Source organism: Triturus cristatus, chromosome 4_2, assembly GCF_964204655.1.
Source record: "Triturus cristatus chromosome 4_2, aTriCri1.1, whole genome shotgun sequence".
In the NCBI taxonomy this organism is placed as follows: domain Eukaryota; kingdom Metazoa; phylum Chordata; class Amphibia; order Caudata; family Salamandridae; genus Triturus; species Triturus cristatus.
Genome location: NC_140586.1, coordinates 968,033,660 through 968,049,275, shown reverse-complemented (window position 1 = coordinate 968,049,275; position 15,616 = coordinate 968,033,660).

Here is a 15,616-nt window from a genome sequence, read left to right as displayed (position 1 = left end):
AAGGATGTTTACCTAAACTACTAGACAGGAATGTATTGGATGAGGAGCGGAGCAGATAACTTTGAAGGCTGAATACAGTTTTTGGCAGGCAACAGGCCGCGTCAGGCACCGCTAGCTGCGCAGGGAGTAAGACAAAGTTCATGGACACGGATGCAGGTCCAGGCTGGAGCATTTCAGAGGCAGAAGCAGGAAAAGGCTCGATGACAGAATTCAGGGCCTACTCGCCTGAACTGTAAAACTAGAAAAGTGAACCATATAAAGTCGGTGGCCAATCATACTTAGGAATGGAATATTCGACCCATTCATGACGGATCTGAAAGAGGATATGTTGGCGTTGGACGCACATGTATTTGCGTCTTCATAGCTGGAACTGGAGGGAACATACATGTACTTGTAGCATGTACATGGAGCCGTTGGGGTCTAAGATAGGGGACATAACTGGTCATAAAATTCATATTTCCTCATTCCCTCCTTGTCCCCTACGGACCCTTATGAAATATCCATTTTCATCAATCCATCAATCTGTTCATATAGCATCATTTGTTCTTCTTTCTTCTTCCGGGATCTTGAATGAAAATTTGAAGGCGGGATACACGATGTGGCACACAGACCACAAATCGCTGGCCCACATTGTAGACACAAGCAACAACTGAATAGTATGAGAAAGCCAATACCTAGGAAGGATAGGATCCTCCATCCCCAGGCTGACAACACGCTCCAGAACCAACCGGACCAAGTCCAGGTGCCTGGATTCTGGTGTATCTGGCTTACGATTTTATGAAGTCGAGTTATGGCTTTATATACTGACGGCGCGTTTTCTGGTATGAAAACACAGCAACTTGATCCGATGACCCTACAAGCTCCGCCCCTATCGGCTAGAATGACGTCAAGGACAAGACGATTTTGAAGAACAACAATCCGCATCGCAGACTGCTCCTCTGTTAAGTTGCCTAAGGCGGAAGTAGTTTCATTCACTACTGCTTCAAGGGTTCTAGTTAATCTACGTATCAACTTACTATTAGTGACTGTACCTATGTAGGGAAAGAAACCTTTATTGAAATCTGTGTATTGCTCCCATGCTGTTTCGGTGTAATCGACAATCGGGAGATCTCTCTGTTGTCTATTGTGTACTAAATGGGTATTCCTATGGTAATCAGGCGGGGCTAGGAAAACAGGTGGTAGAAGGAATGCAATGTAACAGGTACCATCCCAATCTAAGGGTAGGCGTATGTATGCGGTGTGACCACAAATGAAGTAGGAGTGACGAGAAGCTCTAAATGTAGACTTGCCTTTATCACTGAATTCTATTACAGTGGTACATTTACTATGGCCCATGTGTATTGAACCATTCTTTCTTACACATAATTCGCCTCTAACTGGAAATACTGACATAGCGGGCAAGATTGGTGTAGCTTCGGATTCAACATTCAGGATCATGAGATTAAGTGTAAAGTTACCTAGTCCATATACTTCATTTTCTAGATCAGTTCCTGTTCTTTTGGGAAGTCCCTCCTTGTTAGGGTAGCATACTTTAAGTAAAACTAGGTTCAGGTTTCCCCAAACCCAGTTGTCTTGATAAACTGCTGAATTTGAATCTAGGGAATTAATCAAACTAAACCATGCTCCACAGGAGCCATTGTGTGTGAATGGATACGGAAAGAGGGGCAGAACTCCCCTATATTTCTGATAGGGAGGGAGTCGGCCACATATCCAACAATTTGTAGCATTGCTGGTCTGATGAGAATGATGTAACATACTAATGAATGTGTTGTTGCGCAGCGCAAATCTATAGGACAACTCATGCGGGGGTAATTCGCTAAAAGAATGTTCGGCAGTAGCATTGGAAGCACGCTTGGAGATAGGGTAATACGTGTGTAATAATATACTGGCAATGATAATCAGAAGACTTAGAAAAAACATAATTAACAATGTCACTATGCAGTGACTGCGAAGTGATTTACAGTGCGCATGTTTCTGTCTATTTCTCTCTCTATTTCGGTCTAGAGGATACATGTCAGAGACAAATTCAACCGATTCACCTTGGAGAGGACTTAAACAATCAAATTGTCTGACTTGCTAGACTTTAATTTCAGTTTATAATTCTCCTTTTCTGGTTCATCAACCAGGGGAAGTTTTGAGTCAGTCTGTGAGGGAATGCAGGGCTGAAAGTTCGATTCAGTTGGTAGTCCATGAAATTTTTTGATATGGCTCGAGTGCAACCACCCTTTACGTCCCTCAATCTTCACAGCTGTCCTTGTGGTCAATAAGACGAGTTTAGGCGACTGCCAGCGAGGCTCCAGCGGGTTCCTTCTGTCGAAGTTCCTTACAAGTACGATATCTCCCGGAACCACGTCATGGGGCTTCACCTCAGTGTTATCGGGAAAAGCTGCAGCTACCTGTGAACGACAAGATTGTAGTGCAGACATCAAGGAAGCCAGGTAATCTGTCAGCATATTACAATCAACATCAGTTATTTTACGAGGTATAGGCGTCCCCCACATATTTGGTGGTCTACCGAAGATCACCTCATACGAGGATAGCCCTGTTCGAGAGTGTGCTACCATTCTCATGTAAAAGAGCGCAACCGGTAAAGCTACTATCCAGTCGACACCTTTTTCTCTACATACTTTGGACAGTCTAATTTTCAGAGTTTGATTATGTCGCTCCACGAGACCTGCTGCCTCGGGATGTCGGACACAGTGGAATTTCCATTGGTAGCCTAATAGAAGTGAAACATGTTTCATTAGCTCGGATGAGAACGGCTGGCCATTATCTGAGTACACGATACGGGGCAAACCATACCGTGGGAAGAATTCTCGAACTAACTGCTTGGCAGTGGTCGGGGCAGTGTAATCTGAGACGGGATACGCCTCTGTCCACCGGGAAAGAGCGCATACAACTACGAGGACATATTTGAATCCTCGACATCGTTCCATCTGGATATAATCCATCTGGAGGACTTCAAAAGGGTGATCGGGGGGTTGAAATCCACCCTGTTCTACAGGTACGCCTTTTCCTGGATTGAACTGACAACAAATCATGCAGGTACGTACTTTCTGTTTAGCTGCTGCTCGCAAGTGTTTATTGAACCAAATGTGTTGAATACTGTCTAGCATAGCTTTCTCTCCTAGGTGCGCTGGACTATGTATAGTGTTAATGATGACCTGAACCATTGAGTCGGGGAGAAACCATATAGATTTTCCCTTCGTCATCCATCCTTGATCCGTTTGGATCCCTCCTAATTCAGTCCATCTCTTTATTTCTTCTGGTGCAGCATGTGTCTGTATGTCAATTACATCAAGGGCGGGATCCTTAACTGTCATGCAGTGTGTTGGTGTCGGAACTATTGTCTTTGTCGTGTCAGTTGGACGAGTCTGATTCTGAGCAGTCTGTTTAGCTGTTCTGTCAGCTAGGTCGTTACCCTGAGAAATAATGTCAGTCACTTTTGTATGGGCTTTACACTTCATAATCGATATTGCAGTCGGCAGATGTATTGCATCTAACAGAGCTTGAATAAGGGGACCGTGCTGGATGTGGGCACCGTGAGAAGTTAAATAACCTCTCTCTCGCCAAAGCACGCCGAAGTCATGGACGACTCCGAATGCATAACGTGAATCTGTGTATATGTTGACTTTCTTATTTTTGGCTTGAATACAGGCTTGTGTCAGAGCGATGAGCTCTGCTGCTTGAGCTGACAAGGTATCGATACAATTTGTTTCAATAATTTCAGTGTCTGTTGTGACTGCATAAGCGGCCACTAACTCTCCTGTATTTGTTCTCATGCATGAACCATCTACATACAATGTCAGGTCTGGATCTGATAATGGAATATCTGTCAAGTCTTGTCTGGGTTTCGTCGTAATAGTAATAACTTCAATACAATCATGTGCCAATGGGTCTGTTCCACTTAATGGCAAAAGTGTGGCAGGATTTAATGTACTACAACGTCGGATTTCTATGTGTGGCTGGAACAATGTCAATTCATAACCCGTCAGTCTTGCTATAGTCAAGTGTTGTGTTTGGGTCCGGTTCAAGAGAACCTCTACTGCGTGTGGTACTTGTACTGTCAATTGATGTCCTAACACTATGGCATCGCTTTGTTTGATTGCTAAAGCTGTTGCTGCGACTGATTTCAGGCACGTAGGAAGAGCCTGAGCTACGGGATCTAATGTACTAGAAAAATAAGCACATGGCTTGTGTGATCCTGCCTGTTCCTGCGTGAGTACTGACAAAGCAGTACCTTCACGTTCTGTAACAAAAAGTGTAAAATGTTTGCTGTAACATGGCGTTGCTAAAACAGGTGCTTGGCATAAAGCTTTCTTTAAGCTTTCAAAAGCTTGTGTGTGTTCCTGAGTCCAAGGGAGGACAGTCGATGTCGCTGCCTCCTGTGTTGTCAACTGAATGAGTGGTTTCGCTAGAAATGCATATTGAGGGATCCACTGCCTACAGTACGAAGTGAGGCCTATGAATGCCCGTACCTCCTTTTGTGTCTTAGGTGGCGGCATGTTAACAATTAACTGGATACGGTCGGGTGTAAGCTGTCTTCCCCCTTGGACAGCAAGTGCCCAAGGTACACAACTTACTGGACACAGAATTGTAGCTTTGAAGGGGACACTTTGTGCCCCTTGTCTGCTAAGAAATGTAAAACCGTCAGTGATGCTTTCTCACATTCAGGTTCGCTTCGGGCGGTGATCAGCAGATCATCGACGTATTGAAGCAGGGCAGTGTTAGCTGGCATGTGGATACTGTCAAGTTCTCTTTTCAGTGCTTGGCTATAGATGCTGGGGCTTTCTGTGAATCCTTGAGGTGCGCGTGCGAATTTAAAACTTCGTCCATTTAAACTGAATCCGAACAAATATTGGCTTTCCGGATCGATTGGGACGCTAAAGAAAGCGTTCTTGAGATCAATTACAGTAAAGAACGTTGCTTCTGAATCTATGGCTGTTAGCAATGAAGAGATATCTGGGACCACGGGGTATTGTGGTATAACGCATTTATTTAATTCTCGCAGATCAATAACTAATCTATATACTGGGGGTGCCTTTGGATCAGTTCGTTTAAGAATCGGAATTATCGGGGAATTACATACATTGGAGTCGGTTTCCACAACCACTCCTTGTGCAATGAGCTCGTCAATGATTTGCAGTAAAGCCACAACAGCATCTGGGGGTAACTTGTATTGTCGTATTCGTGGTAGTACCACTCCTGTTTTGATTGTGACTCGATATGGTGTAATGTGCATACAACCTACATCAGTGGGGCCTTGCGCCCATAAATGTGCAGGTAGATTCTGTAATCGGTGATCCATGTCTCTAGACACGTAGTGACCTTTAAAGTCACGTAAAAATAGTCGTACTCCTTCCGGAGAACAACATATTACAGCTCCTAGAGCCTTCAATGTTTTTATACCTAACAAGTTTTCTGGACATGATTTCGTAAGTAATAGATCTGTAGTCCGTGTTAACGGACCGACTGTGAATGCAAGGGGTTGTGATACTTCGTTAATAGTAGGCTTTCCTGAAAAACCAAGGGAAATATTTTGTGAGCCTGAGAGGGGTACCCCTGGGACTTCGCTGTGACGGATAGTGGTTCTGCTTGCCCCTGTATCGAGTAGAAACTTTCTGTCTTTCCCTAATAACTGACTCTGTACATAAGGACTGTTGGAAGGCGGACCCCGAGGAGTCGGTGCGACCACCAAGGGGGGGGGGCCCTCACACTGCACGAAGTAGCCGAGCGCTGCCGAGAAGTCTCCTGAGAGATCCTTCTCCTATCCCGTACTAGCACAGTAACACCACCACACAGGACTCAAGGAGGTTGTCTTGTGACAAGCAATTCTTTATCAGCAATAAAAGGGTTACGAGGGCAATATTTACACGAAGGGATCGAGGGATCCACCAAAAGTCTCAGTGTCTCTTTGGAAGGGTCGGGGTAGCGGGACAGTCTTTGGCAGGAATGCGGTACGAGGGTACCTGGGGCCCAGTTCTTATCCTCAAGCTGGAGGACCTCCGGATCTCGGAGGGGTCGAGCCGCGACGGCGTCAGCAGGGCTCTGGCGTACAGTTCGTGGAGAGCCGCGATCCAATCAGCAGGGCTCTCAAGATGGTTTCTGCTCAGCTCGAGCCGCGACGTCGTCAGCAGGGCTCCGAGGGAGGCTTCAGCGAGGTTGGGCCGCGACAGCGTCAGCAGGGCTCCGATGTTTCAGGTGGTTCAGAAAGGGTTCATAGGAAGGAGCCGCGACGCAGTCAGCAGGGCTCGTGATGGTTCCGACAAGAGTTCTTCTCCGTAGGGTCAGCCGCGATTCAATCAGCAGGGCTCTCGACTCCGGGATACAACTGCCGAGCTGTGGTGGGGTCGCCCCAGATATAGGTCTGGAGCCCTTTGATGTCCGGACCTATGCGCCCGAGGGGGCGGAGTGGCCGGGTGGAGGTGGCCAGACGCCCAGCAGGAGAGGCGCCAGGCCCATGGGAGTTGCAGGGCGATCACACCTCGAGAGGGGAGGACAGTTGGGGGTCCCATCGATACTGTCCTCCGCCGGGGGCGATGAATGGTTCCTGCGGCACCCCCTGGCTAGTTCGTGGTGCCTCGATGTCGGGGCTTCGCTGGGGTCGGGGCCGGGTTGAGCGGGGGTGCACGGTGTGACGTGGATGCCAACAAGATGGCGGAGCCACGAGGAGTAGGCGACCACGTGCAGCTCCGGGTGAAGGGCCTTGGTGCAGTTCAGACGGGTGGCCCGTGAAGGCCGGGGCGGGGAACGGGCACAATCCAGGGGGTTAAGGACCACGCCACGCGGCCGGGTCCAACAGGCGTCCCCCCCAGCCGAAGGCATGGAGAGTCACCCATCTCCTTGGGGATTCTCCTCGTCAAGGCGGAAGAAGCGGGACAGGCCGTCGGCGTTGGCGTGGTCATTGCCGGGCCGGTGTTCGACGTCAAAGTCCATTCCTTGTAGCGAGATGGACCACCGCAGCAGCTTGGGGTTCTCGCCCCGCATTTGCATTAGCCATTGCAAGGGCCGGTGGTCGGTCTGGACCCGGAAGTGGGTGCCAAAGAGGTAGGGCCGGAGCTTCTTGAGGGCCCACACCACAGCGAAGGCCTCACGCTCAATAGTGCTCCAGCGTTGCTCTCGGGGCAGTAGTCGTCGGCTGAGGAAGGCCACTGGTCGGTCGAGCCCCTTTTCGTCGGCTTGGGATAGGACGGCCCCGATCCCATACTCGGAGGCGTCCGTCTGTACCACGAACTCCTTCTGGTAGTCCGGGGCCTGCAGCACCGGAGCCGTACACATGGCTGCTTTTAGGGTGTCGAAGGCTGTTTGGCAGCGGGGTGTCCAGTGTACCTTCTTGGGCTGCTTTTTGGACGTTAACTCTGTGAGGGGGCCAACAATGCTCCCATAGTCCTTGATAAACCGCCGGTAGTATCCGGTGAGGCCCAGGAAGGCCCGGACAGCGGTCTGGGTAGTGGGGGGTTCCCAGGTCCGGATGGCATCTATCTTTGCTTGGAGGGGGGCCACCTGCCCGCTCCCCACTTGATGGCCCAGGTAGGTCACGGATCCGTGGCCGATTTGGCATTTGCTGGCCTTGATTGTGAGCCCGGCCCGCTGAAGGGCGGCCAGGACGGCCTTCAGGTGGAGAAGGTGCTCGGCCCAGTGGTTGCTGTACACGGCAATGTCATCTAAGTAGGCCGCGCTGAAGGCCTCAAGCCCGGCCAAAACCTTGTTTACTAGTCTTTGGAAGGTGGCCGGGGCGTTCTTCATTCCGAAGGGCATCACCCGAAAGTGGTAATGCCCATCCGGGGTCGAAAAGGCGGATCTTTCTTGGGCGCCGGGGGTGAGCTGGATCTGCCAGTACCCGGCGGTGAGGTCCAGCGTGCTCAAGTAGCGAGCGGCCCCTAGGCGGTCGATGAGTTCGTCGGCCCGGGGTATCGGGTGCGCGTCTGTCTTGGTTACTGCATTCAGGGCTCGGTAGTCCACGCAGAATCGCAACTCCGGGGGGTGACCGGGAGCTGCAGCCTTGGGCACCAGGACGACAGGGCTGGCCCACGGGCTGTCGGAAGGCTCGATGACCCCCAGGGCCAGCATCTTTGCTACTTCAGCCTGGATGCAGGCCCGCACTCGGTCAGGCACCTGGTAGGCTCTGTGCCGTATGGGGGGGCTCTCCCCGGTGTCGACATCGTGGACCCACCAGTGGGTCACCCCCGGGGTGAGAGAGAAGAGGGCTGCGTAGTCCCGCAGTAATTGCTGGCAGTCGTTGCGCTGTTCCGGGGTCAGGGACGAGGCGAGTTGGACCCCTTCGATCGATCCATCGTGAATGTCGGATTGCAAGAGGTCGGGTAAGGGCTCGGAGTCGACCTCGCCCCCTTCGTCAGTCGCCAGCAGCAGGCTCAGTTCGGTCCGGGCGAAGTGGGGTTTTAGCCTGTTAGCATGTAGGACCCGGAGGGGGTTCCGGGGGGACTCCAGATCGACCAGGTAGGTGACGGGACTTTTCTTCTCCACCACCTTGAAGGGCCCGGTCCACTTGTCCTGGAGGGCGCCGGGTTCGACCGGGGCCATGACCCATACTTTCTGTCCTGGCTCGAATTCTATGGTAGAGGTGTTGCGATCGTACCACCGCTTCATGTCCTCCTGGCTGGCCTCGAGGTTGGCTTCGGCCATGGCTCGGAACTTGCGGGTCTGGTTTCGGAGGGTCAGGAGGTATCGGTAGACGTCAGGAGGGGCGCCTCGGGGTGTCATCTCCCAGCCCTCCTTGACCAGGCTGAGCGGTCCGCGGACCGGGTGCCCATACAATAGTTCAAACGGGCTGAACCCCAGGGACTTCTGCGGGACCTCCCGATAGGCAAACAGGAGGCAGGGCAGCAGGACATCCCATTTCCGCCTGAGGGGTTCTTCCAGTCCCTGGATCATCCCTTTTAATGTTCGGTTGAACCGCTCAACCAGGCCGTTCCCCTGAGGGTGATAGGGGGTCGTGAACTTGTATGTGACCCCGCACTGTTGCCACAGAGACCGCATGTACCTGGAGATAAAGTTCGTGCCGCGGTCGCTCACCACTTCGCTGGGGAATCCCACTCGGGAGAAGATCCCCATCAAGGCCCGGCCTACCACAGGGGCCGTTATAGTTCTTAGCGGGACCGCCTCCGGGTACCTGGTGGCATGGTCCACGAGGACCAGGATGAAGCGGTGGCCCAGGGCGGTTTGGGGGTCCAGGGGTCCCACGATATCGATTCCGACCCGTTCGAACGGGGTGCTGACGGCGGGAAAGGGCTGGAGGGGGGCCTTGACCCGACCCCCCGTCTTTCCACTGGCTTGGCAGGTCTGGCAGGACCGGCAGTGGTTGTCCACATCTCTCCGCATCCGGGGCCAGTAGAAGTGGGTCACCAGACGACTGTACGTTTTGTCTTGCCCCAAGTGTCCGGCGAGGGGCACATCATGGGCCAGGTGGAGAAGGAACTCCCGGAAGCGGAGGGGGACCACCAACACGCGGCTGGCCCCGAGTTCTGCTACTTTCTGTTCACTGTACAACAGGCCCTCGGTCCAGTAGATCCAGTGGGTGCCGGTCTGGTCACCGTTGGCTTGCGCGGTCGCCTGTTGTCGGACCCCTTCGAGAGAGGGACAGGACTGTTGTTCTTGCTGGAACTGCTCTCGGGTGGGGCCCCCTTCGTGTCGCCATTGTGTCAGCCCTGGGAGGGCGCTCGGAGAAGCCATCTCTTCGGGGGAGGATTCGCTGGGTCCAGGGTCGGTGTCCGCCTCCTCCTCGCTGCTGGCGGGAGGGGGTGTGAGCCCCTCGGGCTGGGCGGTCCCGGAGGTCGAGGAGGAGCGGGGGGCCTGGGCGGTCATGGACCGGGTGATGGCGCAGGCCCAATCAGCCAGTCCCAACATTCGGAGGTGTTCTCGTCGCTCTACTTGAGCCCAGGGGGAACTTTCCAAGTCGTTCCCCAGGAGGCAGTCGACCAGGGCGTCGTCGCGCACTGTCACCTTCAGCAGGCCCGTCACCCCTCCCCACTCGAAGGGGACCAGGGCCATCTGGCATAGGCTTTCACTGTTGTCGGCCGTCCGTACGGGGCACAGCACATTCGGTAGAATCTGCCCAGGGGTCACCAGGTGGCAGCGGACAGCGGTGATACTGGCGCCTGTGTCACGAAGGGCTTCGGCCCGTTGTCCATTGACCGTGACCTGCTGCCGGTACTTCTGGGTGTTGGTTGGGATGGGGGTGCAGGGTACCATCTCTCGGCTACCCAGGCAGACCAGGGACATGGCTGCCGGCTCCCACTCAGTGTTCTCTCGGTCGAGGGCCTCCTCTTCCTCTTCTTCTCCCCCCAAGGCGGCGGCTGTCAGCTGCCGGGGCGGGTGCCCGCCGGCCCCGTTTCTTCGGTTCAGAGGGCAGGCCGGATCGCTGGCAAAGTGTCCTGTTTGTTGGCAGCCGTAGCAGGTCACTGGCGGCCGTGGTCCGGGTCGGGCCGGGCCCACCTTTCGGGCTAGGCTCGGGGAGAGATGTGGCTGCGGTGGCGCTCGAGGGGGGCTCCTGGGGGCCCCGGCGGGAGGGTCTCGGTTCCGGTTCGGCCCTCCCCCCCCACCGCGCTGGCGGGGGGGCCCGTTGGGGTTCCTCTGGTACTCCCCCATCGAGTTCCGGGGGACCCGGGAGTTGACCCATCGATCGGCTTCGACGGCAAGTTTTCGCGGGTCGGTCATTTTGCTGTCGAGGAGGTGCTGCCTCAGTTCCACGAAGCAATTGTTGGAAAGGTGTTCCCATACGATGAGGTCGACCAGCTGCCCGTAGGTGGTTGCTTTGCTCCCTTTGATCCACCCTTCTAGGGCCCGACTGAAAAAGTCCACATATTCCACCCATGTGGTACCCGGGATTTTCTTGCAGTCTCTGAACCGCTGGCGGTACATTTCCGCTGTTAGCCCGTAGCGGGTGAGCAGGGCCTCCTTCATGTGATCGTAGGAGGTCATCACCTCCTCCGGTAGCTGGAGCAGCGTGTCCCGCCCCTCACTCAGGAACCGCCCCCACAGGCCCGAGCCCCAGTCCTTTCGGGGCACCCAATGAGAGGTCATGGCCACCTCGTAGGCCTTGAACCATTGTTGGATGTCGTCATTTTTGTAATACTCCTTGACGACTTCTTTCGGGATATGCACCTTGGCCTCGGAAGGCGGTAGAGTGTCTCTGGGGGTGTCAGTCCCTCCGTTCTTGGCCTTGATCTCGAGCTCCTTGAGACTGCGCTCGTGCTTTTCCTCCAACTCCCGGTGTCGTCTCTTCTCCTCTATCTCTTCTTGAAGGCGCAGCTGCTCTAGGGCCAGTTTCTTTTCTGCCAGCTGGAGTTCGCCGTCCAGCCGCAGTCGGGCGAGCTCTAGCTCGTGGCTCCGGACCTTTTCCCGCTCTCGTATCTCTTCTTCGGAGAGGCCGGTTTCTAGGCTCTTTCTTCCTCCGGTTGCCGGAGTCCGTGCGGTTGCTGCGGTCTCAGTCAGGGGCAAGGGCCCTTCCTCCTGGGAGGGGCCTGCCCCGGTCTCCAACCATGCCCTCAGAGCTTTCTGCATCTCCTCTTTGGTACCCAGGCTGGTGGTTGCAATGCCTTTGTCTTTGCAGAACTGTTTCAATTCTTTGTGCGTATATTCTTCCAGCCGTTCGGGCTGGAACTCCATTGTCGCGTTGTTTTCCTGGCTGCTCATGATGCTGTTCGTTTGGATGGGTAGCTAGTGGGTACTGGCTGGTACGTACTGCGTTCGGCTCGGATCCCGTCGCTGGCCACCAAATGTTGGAAGGCGGACCCCGAGGAGTCGGTGCGACCACCAAGGGGGGGGCCCTCACACTGCACGAAGTAGCCGAGCGCTGCCGAGAAGTCTCCTGAGAGATCCTTCTCCTATCCCGTACTAGCACAGTAACACCACCACACAGGACTCAAGGAGGTTGTCTTGTGACAAGCAATTCTTTATCAGCAATAAAAGGGTTACGAGGGCAATATTTACACGAAGGGATCGAGGGATCCACCAAAAGTCTCAGTGTCTCTTTGGAAGGGTCGGGGTAGCGGGACAGTCTTTGGCAGGAATGCGGTACGAGGGTACCTGGGGCCCAGTTCTTATCCTCAAGCTGGAGGACCTCCGGATCTCGGAGGGGTCGAGCCGCGACGGCGTCAGCAGGGCTCTGGCGTACAGTTCGTGGAGAGCCGCGATCCAATCAGCAGGGCTCTCAAGATGGTTTCTGCTCAGCTCGAGCCGCGACGTCGTCAGCAGGGCTCCGAGGGAGGCTTCAGCGAGGTTGGGCCGCGACAGCGTCAGCAGGGCTCCGATGTTTCAGGTGGTTCAGAAAGGGTTCATAGGAAGGAGCCGCGACGCAGTCAGCAGGGCTCGTGATGGTTCCGACAAGAGTTCTTCTCCGTAGGGTCAGCCGCGATTCAATCAGCAGGGCTCTCGACTCCGGGATACAACTGCCGAGCTGTGGTGGGGTCGCCCCAGATATAGGTCTGGAGCCCTTTGATGTCCGGACCTATGCGCCCGAGGGGACGGAGTGGCCGGGTGGAGGTGGCCAGACGCCCAGCAGGAGAGGCGCCAGGCCCATGGGAGTTGCAGGGCGATCACACCTCGAGAGGGGAGGACAGTTGGGGGTCCCATCGATACTGTCCTCCGCCGGGGGCGATGAATGGTTCCTGCGGCACCCCCTGGCTAGTTCGTGGTGCCTCGATGTCGGGGCTTCGCTGGGGTCGGGGCCGGGTTGAGCGGGGGTGCACGGTGTGACGTGGATGCCAACAAGATGGCGGAGCCACGAGGAGTAGGCGACCACGTGCAGCTCCGGGTGAAGGGCCTTGGTGCAGTTCAGACGGGTGGCCCGTGAAGGCCGGGGCGGGGAACGGGCACAATCCAGGGGGTTAAGGACCACGCCACGCGGCCGGGTCCAACAAGGACCCTCTTGATCTACTGGAACCTCAATAAGGGGTAAGCCAACTTCCCTCTCTAGGCTATTTCATGTGTAGCGCTGATACTCTGGATAGTCATTTTGTGCATACTGGTACATCTGTTGTGTCGTGTTTTGTGTTGCAGCAATAGGCTGTGGCTGTTGTTGTTGTTGTTGTTGTGGTTGTGGTGCGGTCTGTTGTACAGCTGGCATAGGCTGTATATTCTGAGGTACTTGTTGTTGGATCTGATCCTGTCTAGGCGGACGTGGTCTCTCTTTCGTTATACCCGTAGAGATATTATGTTTCAGAACTGCGCAATCGTGTATATAATGACCTGGCTGTTTACAATAGTTGCATGTCCCTCTAACAGGACCTACTGTATCATTTGACTGTGTCGTACCCTTTTTATGACCGTCAGCTGGAACTGACTGAGCAACAAGCATTTTCATTTTCGTGTCTTTCATACGTCTTTGTTCATGTTCTTGTTCTTCCCTAATTCTGTTGTGATGATATTGTAACATTTGTAACATCTGCGACGGTGTGTTACCTTGCCAAGTACTCTCGAATTTTAATACTCTACTCTTAACTTGGGGCAGAGAATTTTCAACTAATTTTGTCACAAACAGATGTGGGTATGACTCACTACTTGCTTTTATGCCACTATTAATACCAAAACATTTTTCAAATCGGGAATAGAAATCACTAGTGTCTTCATCTTGTTTTTGTTTACAGGCTGAGATTGCACCCCAGTCTTCCTTTTTCGTAGTTAATAAACGTGGTAGTACCTGCACTAATAATCCTGGTAATGCTGTAGTCCTTTCCCCAAGCCCTGAACCTGCAGCTCGGGCCTTTTCTTCGTTTTCTAATACTGTCCAATCTATCTTTTGGTCTCCCACCTCCCATTCTTTTTCCTTGAGTTTCTCGTAAATACCGGCAGGTAATAGGACTTTTAATATTTTCATAATGTCCGGGTAAGTATACTCTCCCATGAGTAACATGTCTTTTATCTCACGGTGGAAACCTGCTGGGTCTTTGTCATGGCTAGGTACTACTTTCTTCATTTCTAATAATTCAATTTTAGTTATGGGCGCGTACACAAACACGCGTTTAAAAATATTGTCCTCACCTCTGATTGGGTGTACTTCGCGTAAGGGATTCTGTCTGTCTATGTGATACGTTTTTCTTTCCAACTTGGGGGGAACTGAAACATGTTCTGGGCATACGAAGACAATGTACTGGTGTCGATATTCTAGAATTTCCTTAATTAAATCAGTACCTGAACCTCTCCATTTATTCGTGAGTAATTCTATCAGTATATCAGGTAGGGGACCGGGATCGGAGTGTTGGCTTCTATATAATATAACGAGATGTTGTATCATGTATATACCAGCTAAACGCTGTTCGTCTGGGGTAAGATTCAAAAACGTGTGTGCCAACGCATCATCACTGTATTTTTCAGAACTGTCAGCCCATTGTACTGCTGACCTGGCTAATTCTTGTTCATCCATAGAATCGAGCATATGATACCCCCTTCGGTCTCGGAGTAATTTATCAGCAGCCTGGAATAAGTGTTCAGGGGACTTCGTATTTAACATAGGGGCTTGAAAATGTCTGTTACATTCTGGACGTATCGGACGTATCGGGTCATTAAAGTATCTGGTATTGTTACAAGGTCTTCCCCTACCTACATAGGCTATCGTTTCTAATTGTCCTGTGGGCATTTCTGATTCTTCCTCCTCCTCTCCCTCTGATTCAGTTTTGTCTGCCTCCAATCTGGCTTTACGTATTCGTTCTACTTCTTTGCGGATCTTTCGGCACATAGCTACTATACATGTCTGTTTATCATGTTTTCCCTCTGATATATTCTGACCCCATCGGGTAAGTACTTGCATTTCATCCTGGTCTACCTCGGACCTATCTCTGTCTCTGATCAAGCAGTTTATGAAGAAACGTAACAGTTGTCTCTGTATATCCGCTTTCTGGTATTCCATGGCTTCGTCAATACTTTCAGGGCCTTGCCCTGTTTGAACAAAGCGATATATATTGTCTAAATGTTTAATCATTCCTGGTAGCGTCGTTAAATATATTGAAGCTCGTCGTATACGTAGTGATGATAGCACCATTCTGTCATTTTTACCGGGCACTGGATCATATCTACAATCTACAAGATGTTCTTTAAACATGTCGGACGTTGCTATTTGGGGTGTACGTTGGTTTGCTAAATCTCTAAGAGATGATTTACTTCGTGATGGTGGCGTGGCAAAAATTGCTGTCGCACCTTCTGAGGTGCTAGGCATGAAAGGATTCGTGGGATGTAAGGTAGAGACTGTGGATGCAGGAAAAGCGGTGGAAACAGATGAACCTGTTGGATTGTGCGGAGGAGTTTGTTGTTGCGGAGGTGGGGGCAGATGATCTCGGTGTTGAGCTCCATCGACATGTGGCGTGTGTGGTGGATCATTAACATATTCGGGAGCTACATCGTCTAAATAGGAGGAAAGGAAAATATCTTTTGCGGTCTTGGGATGTGCTTTAGTCGGGAGTAATGGGGGTGGCAAATCTTTCGGTATTTGCGGGGTGGCCTTAGGTAAACCTTCGGCCAAAAGAGGATACATACCATTCATAAGAGTGTTTCGTTGTCTGTCTACTTGTTCTGTTTTTACTCGAATACCTTCCTCAACTAATACGTTTTCTCGGGCTCTATTTGAGTTCTCCCTACTTTTCTCTTCCAGTCTGAGCGCTTTCTC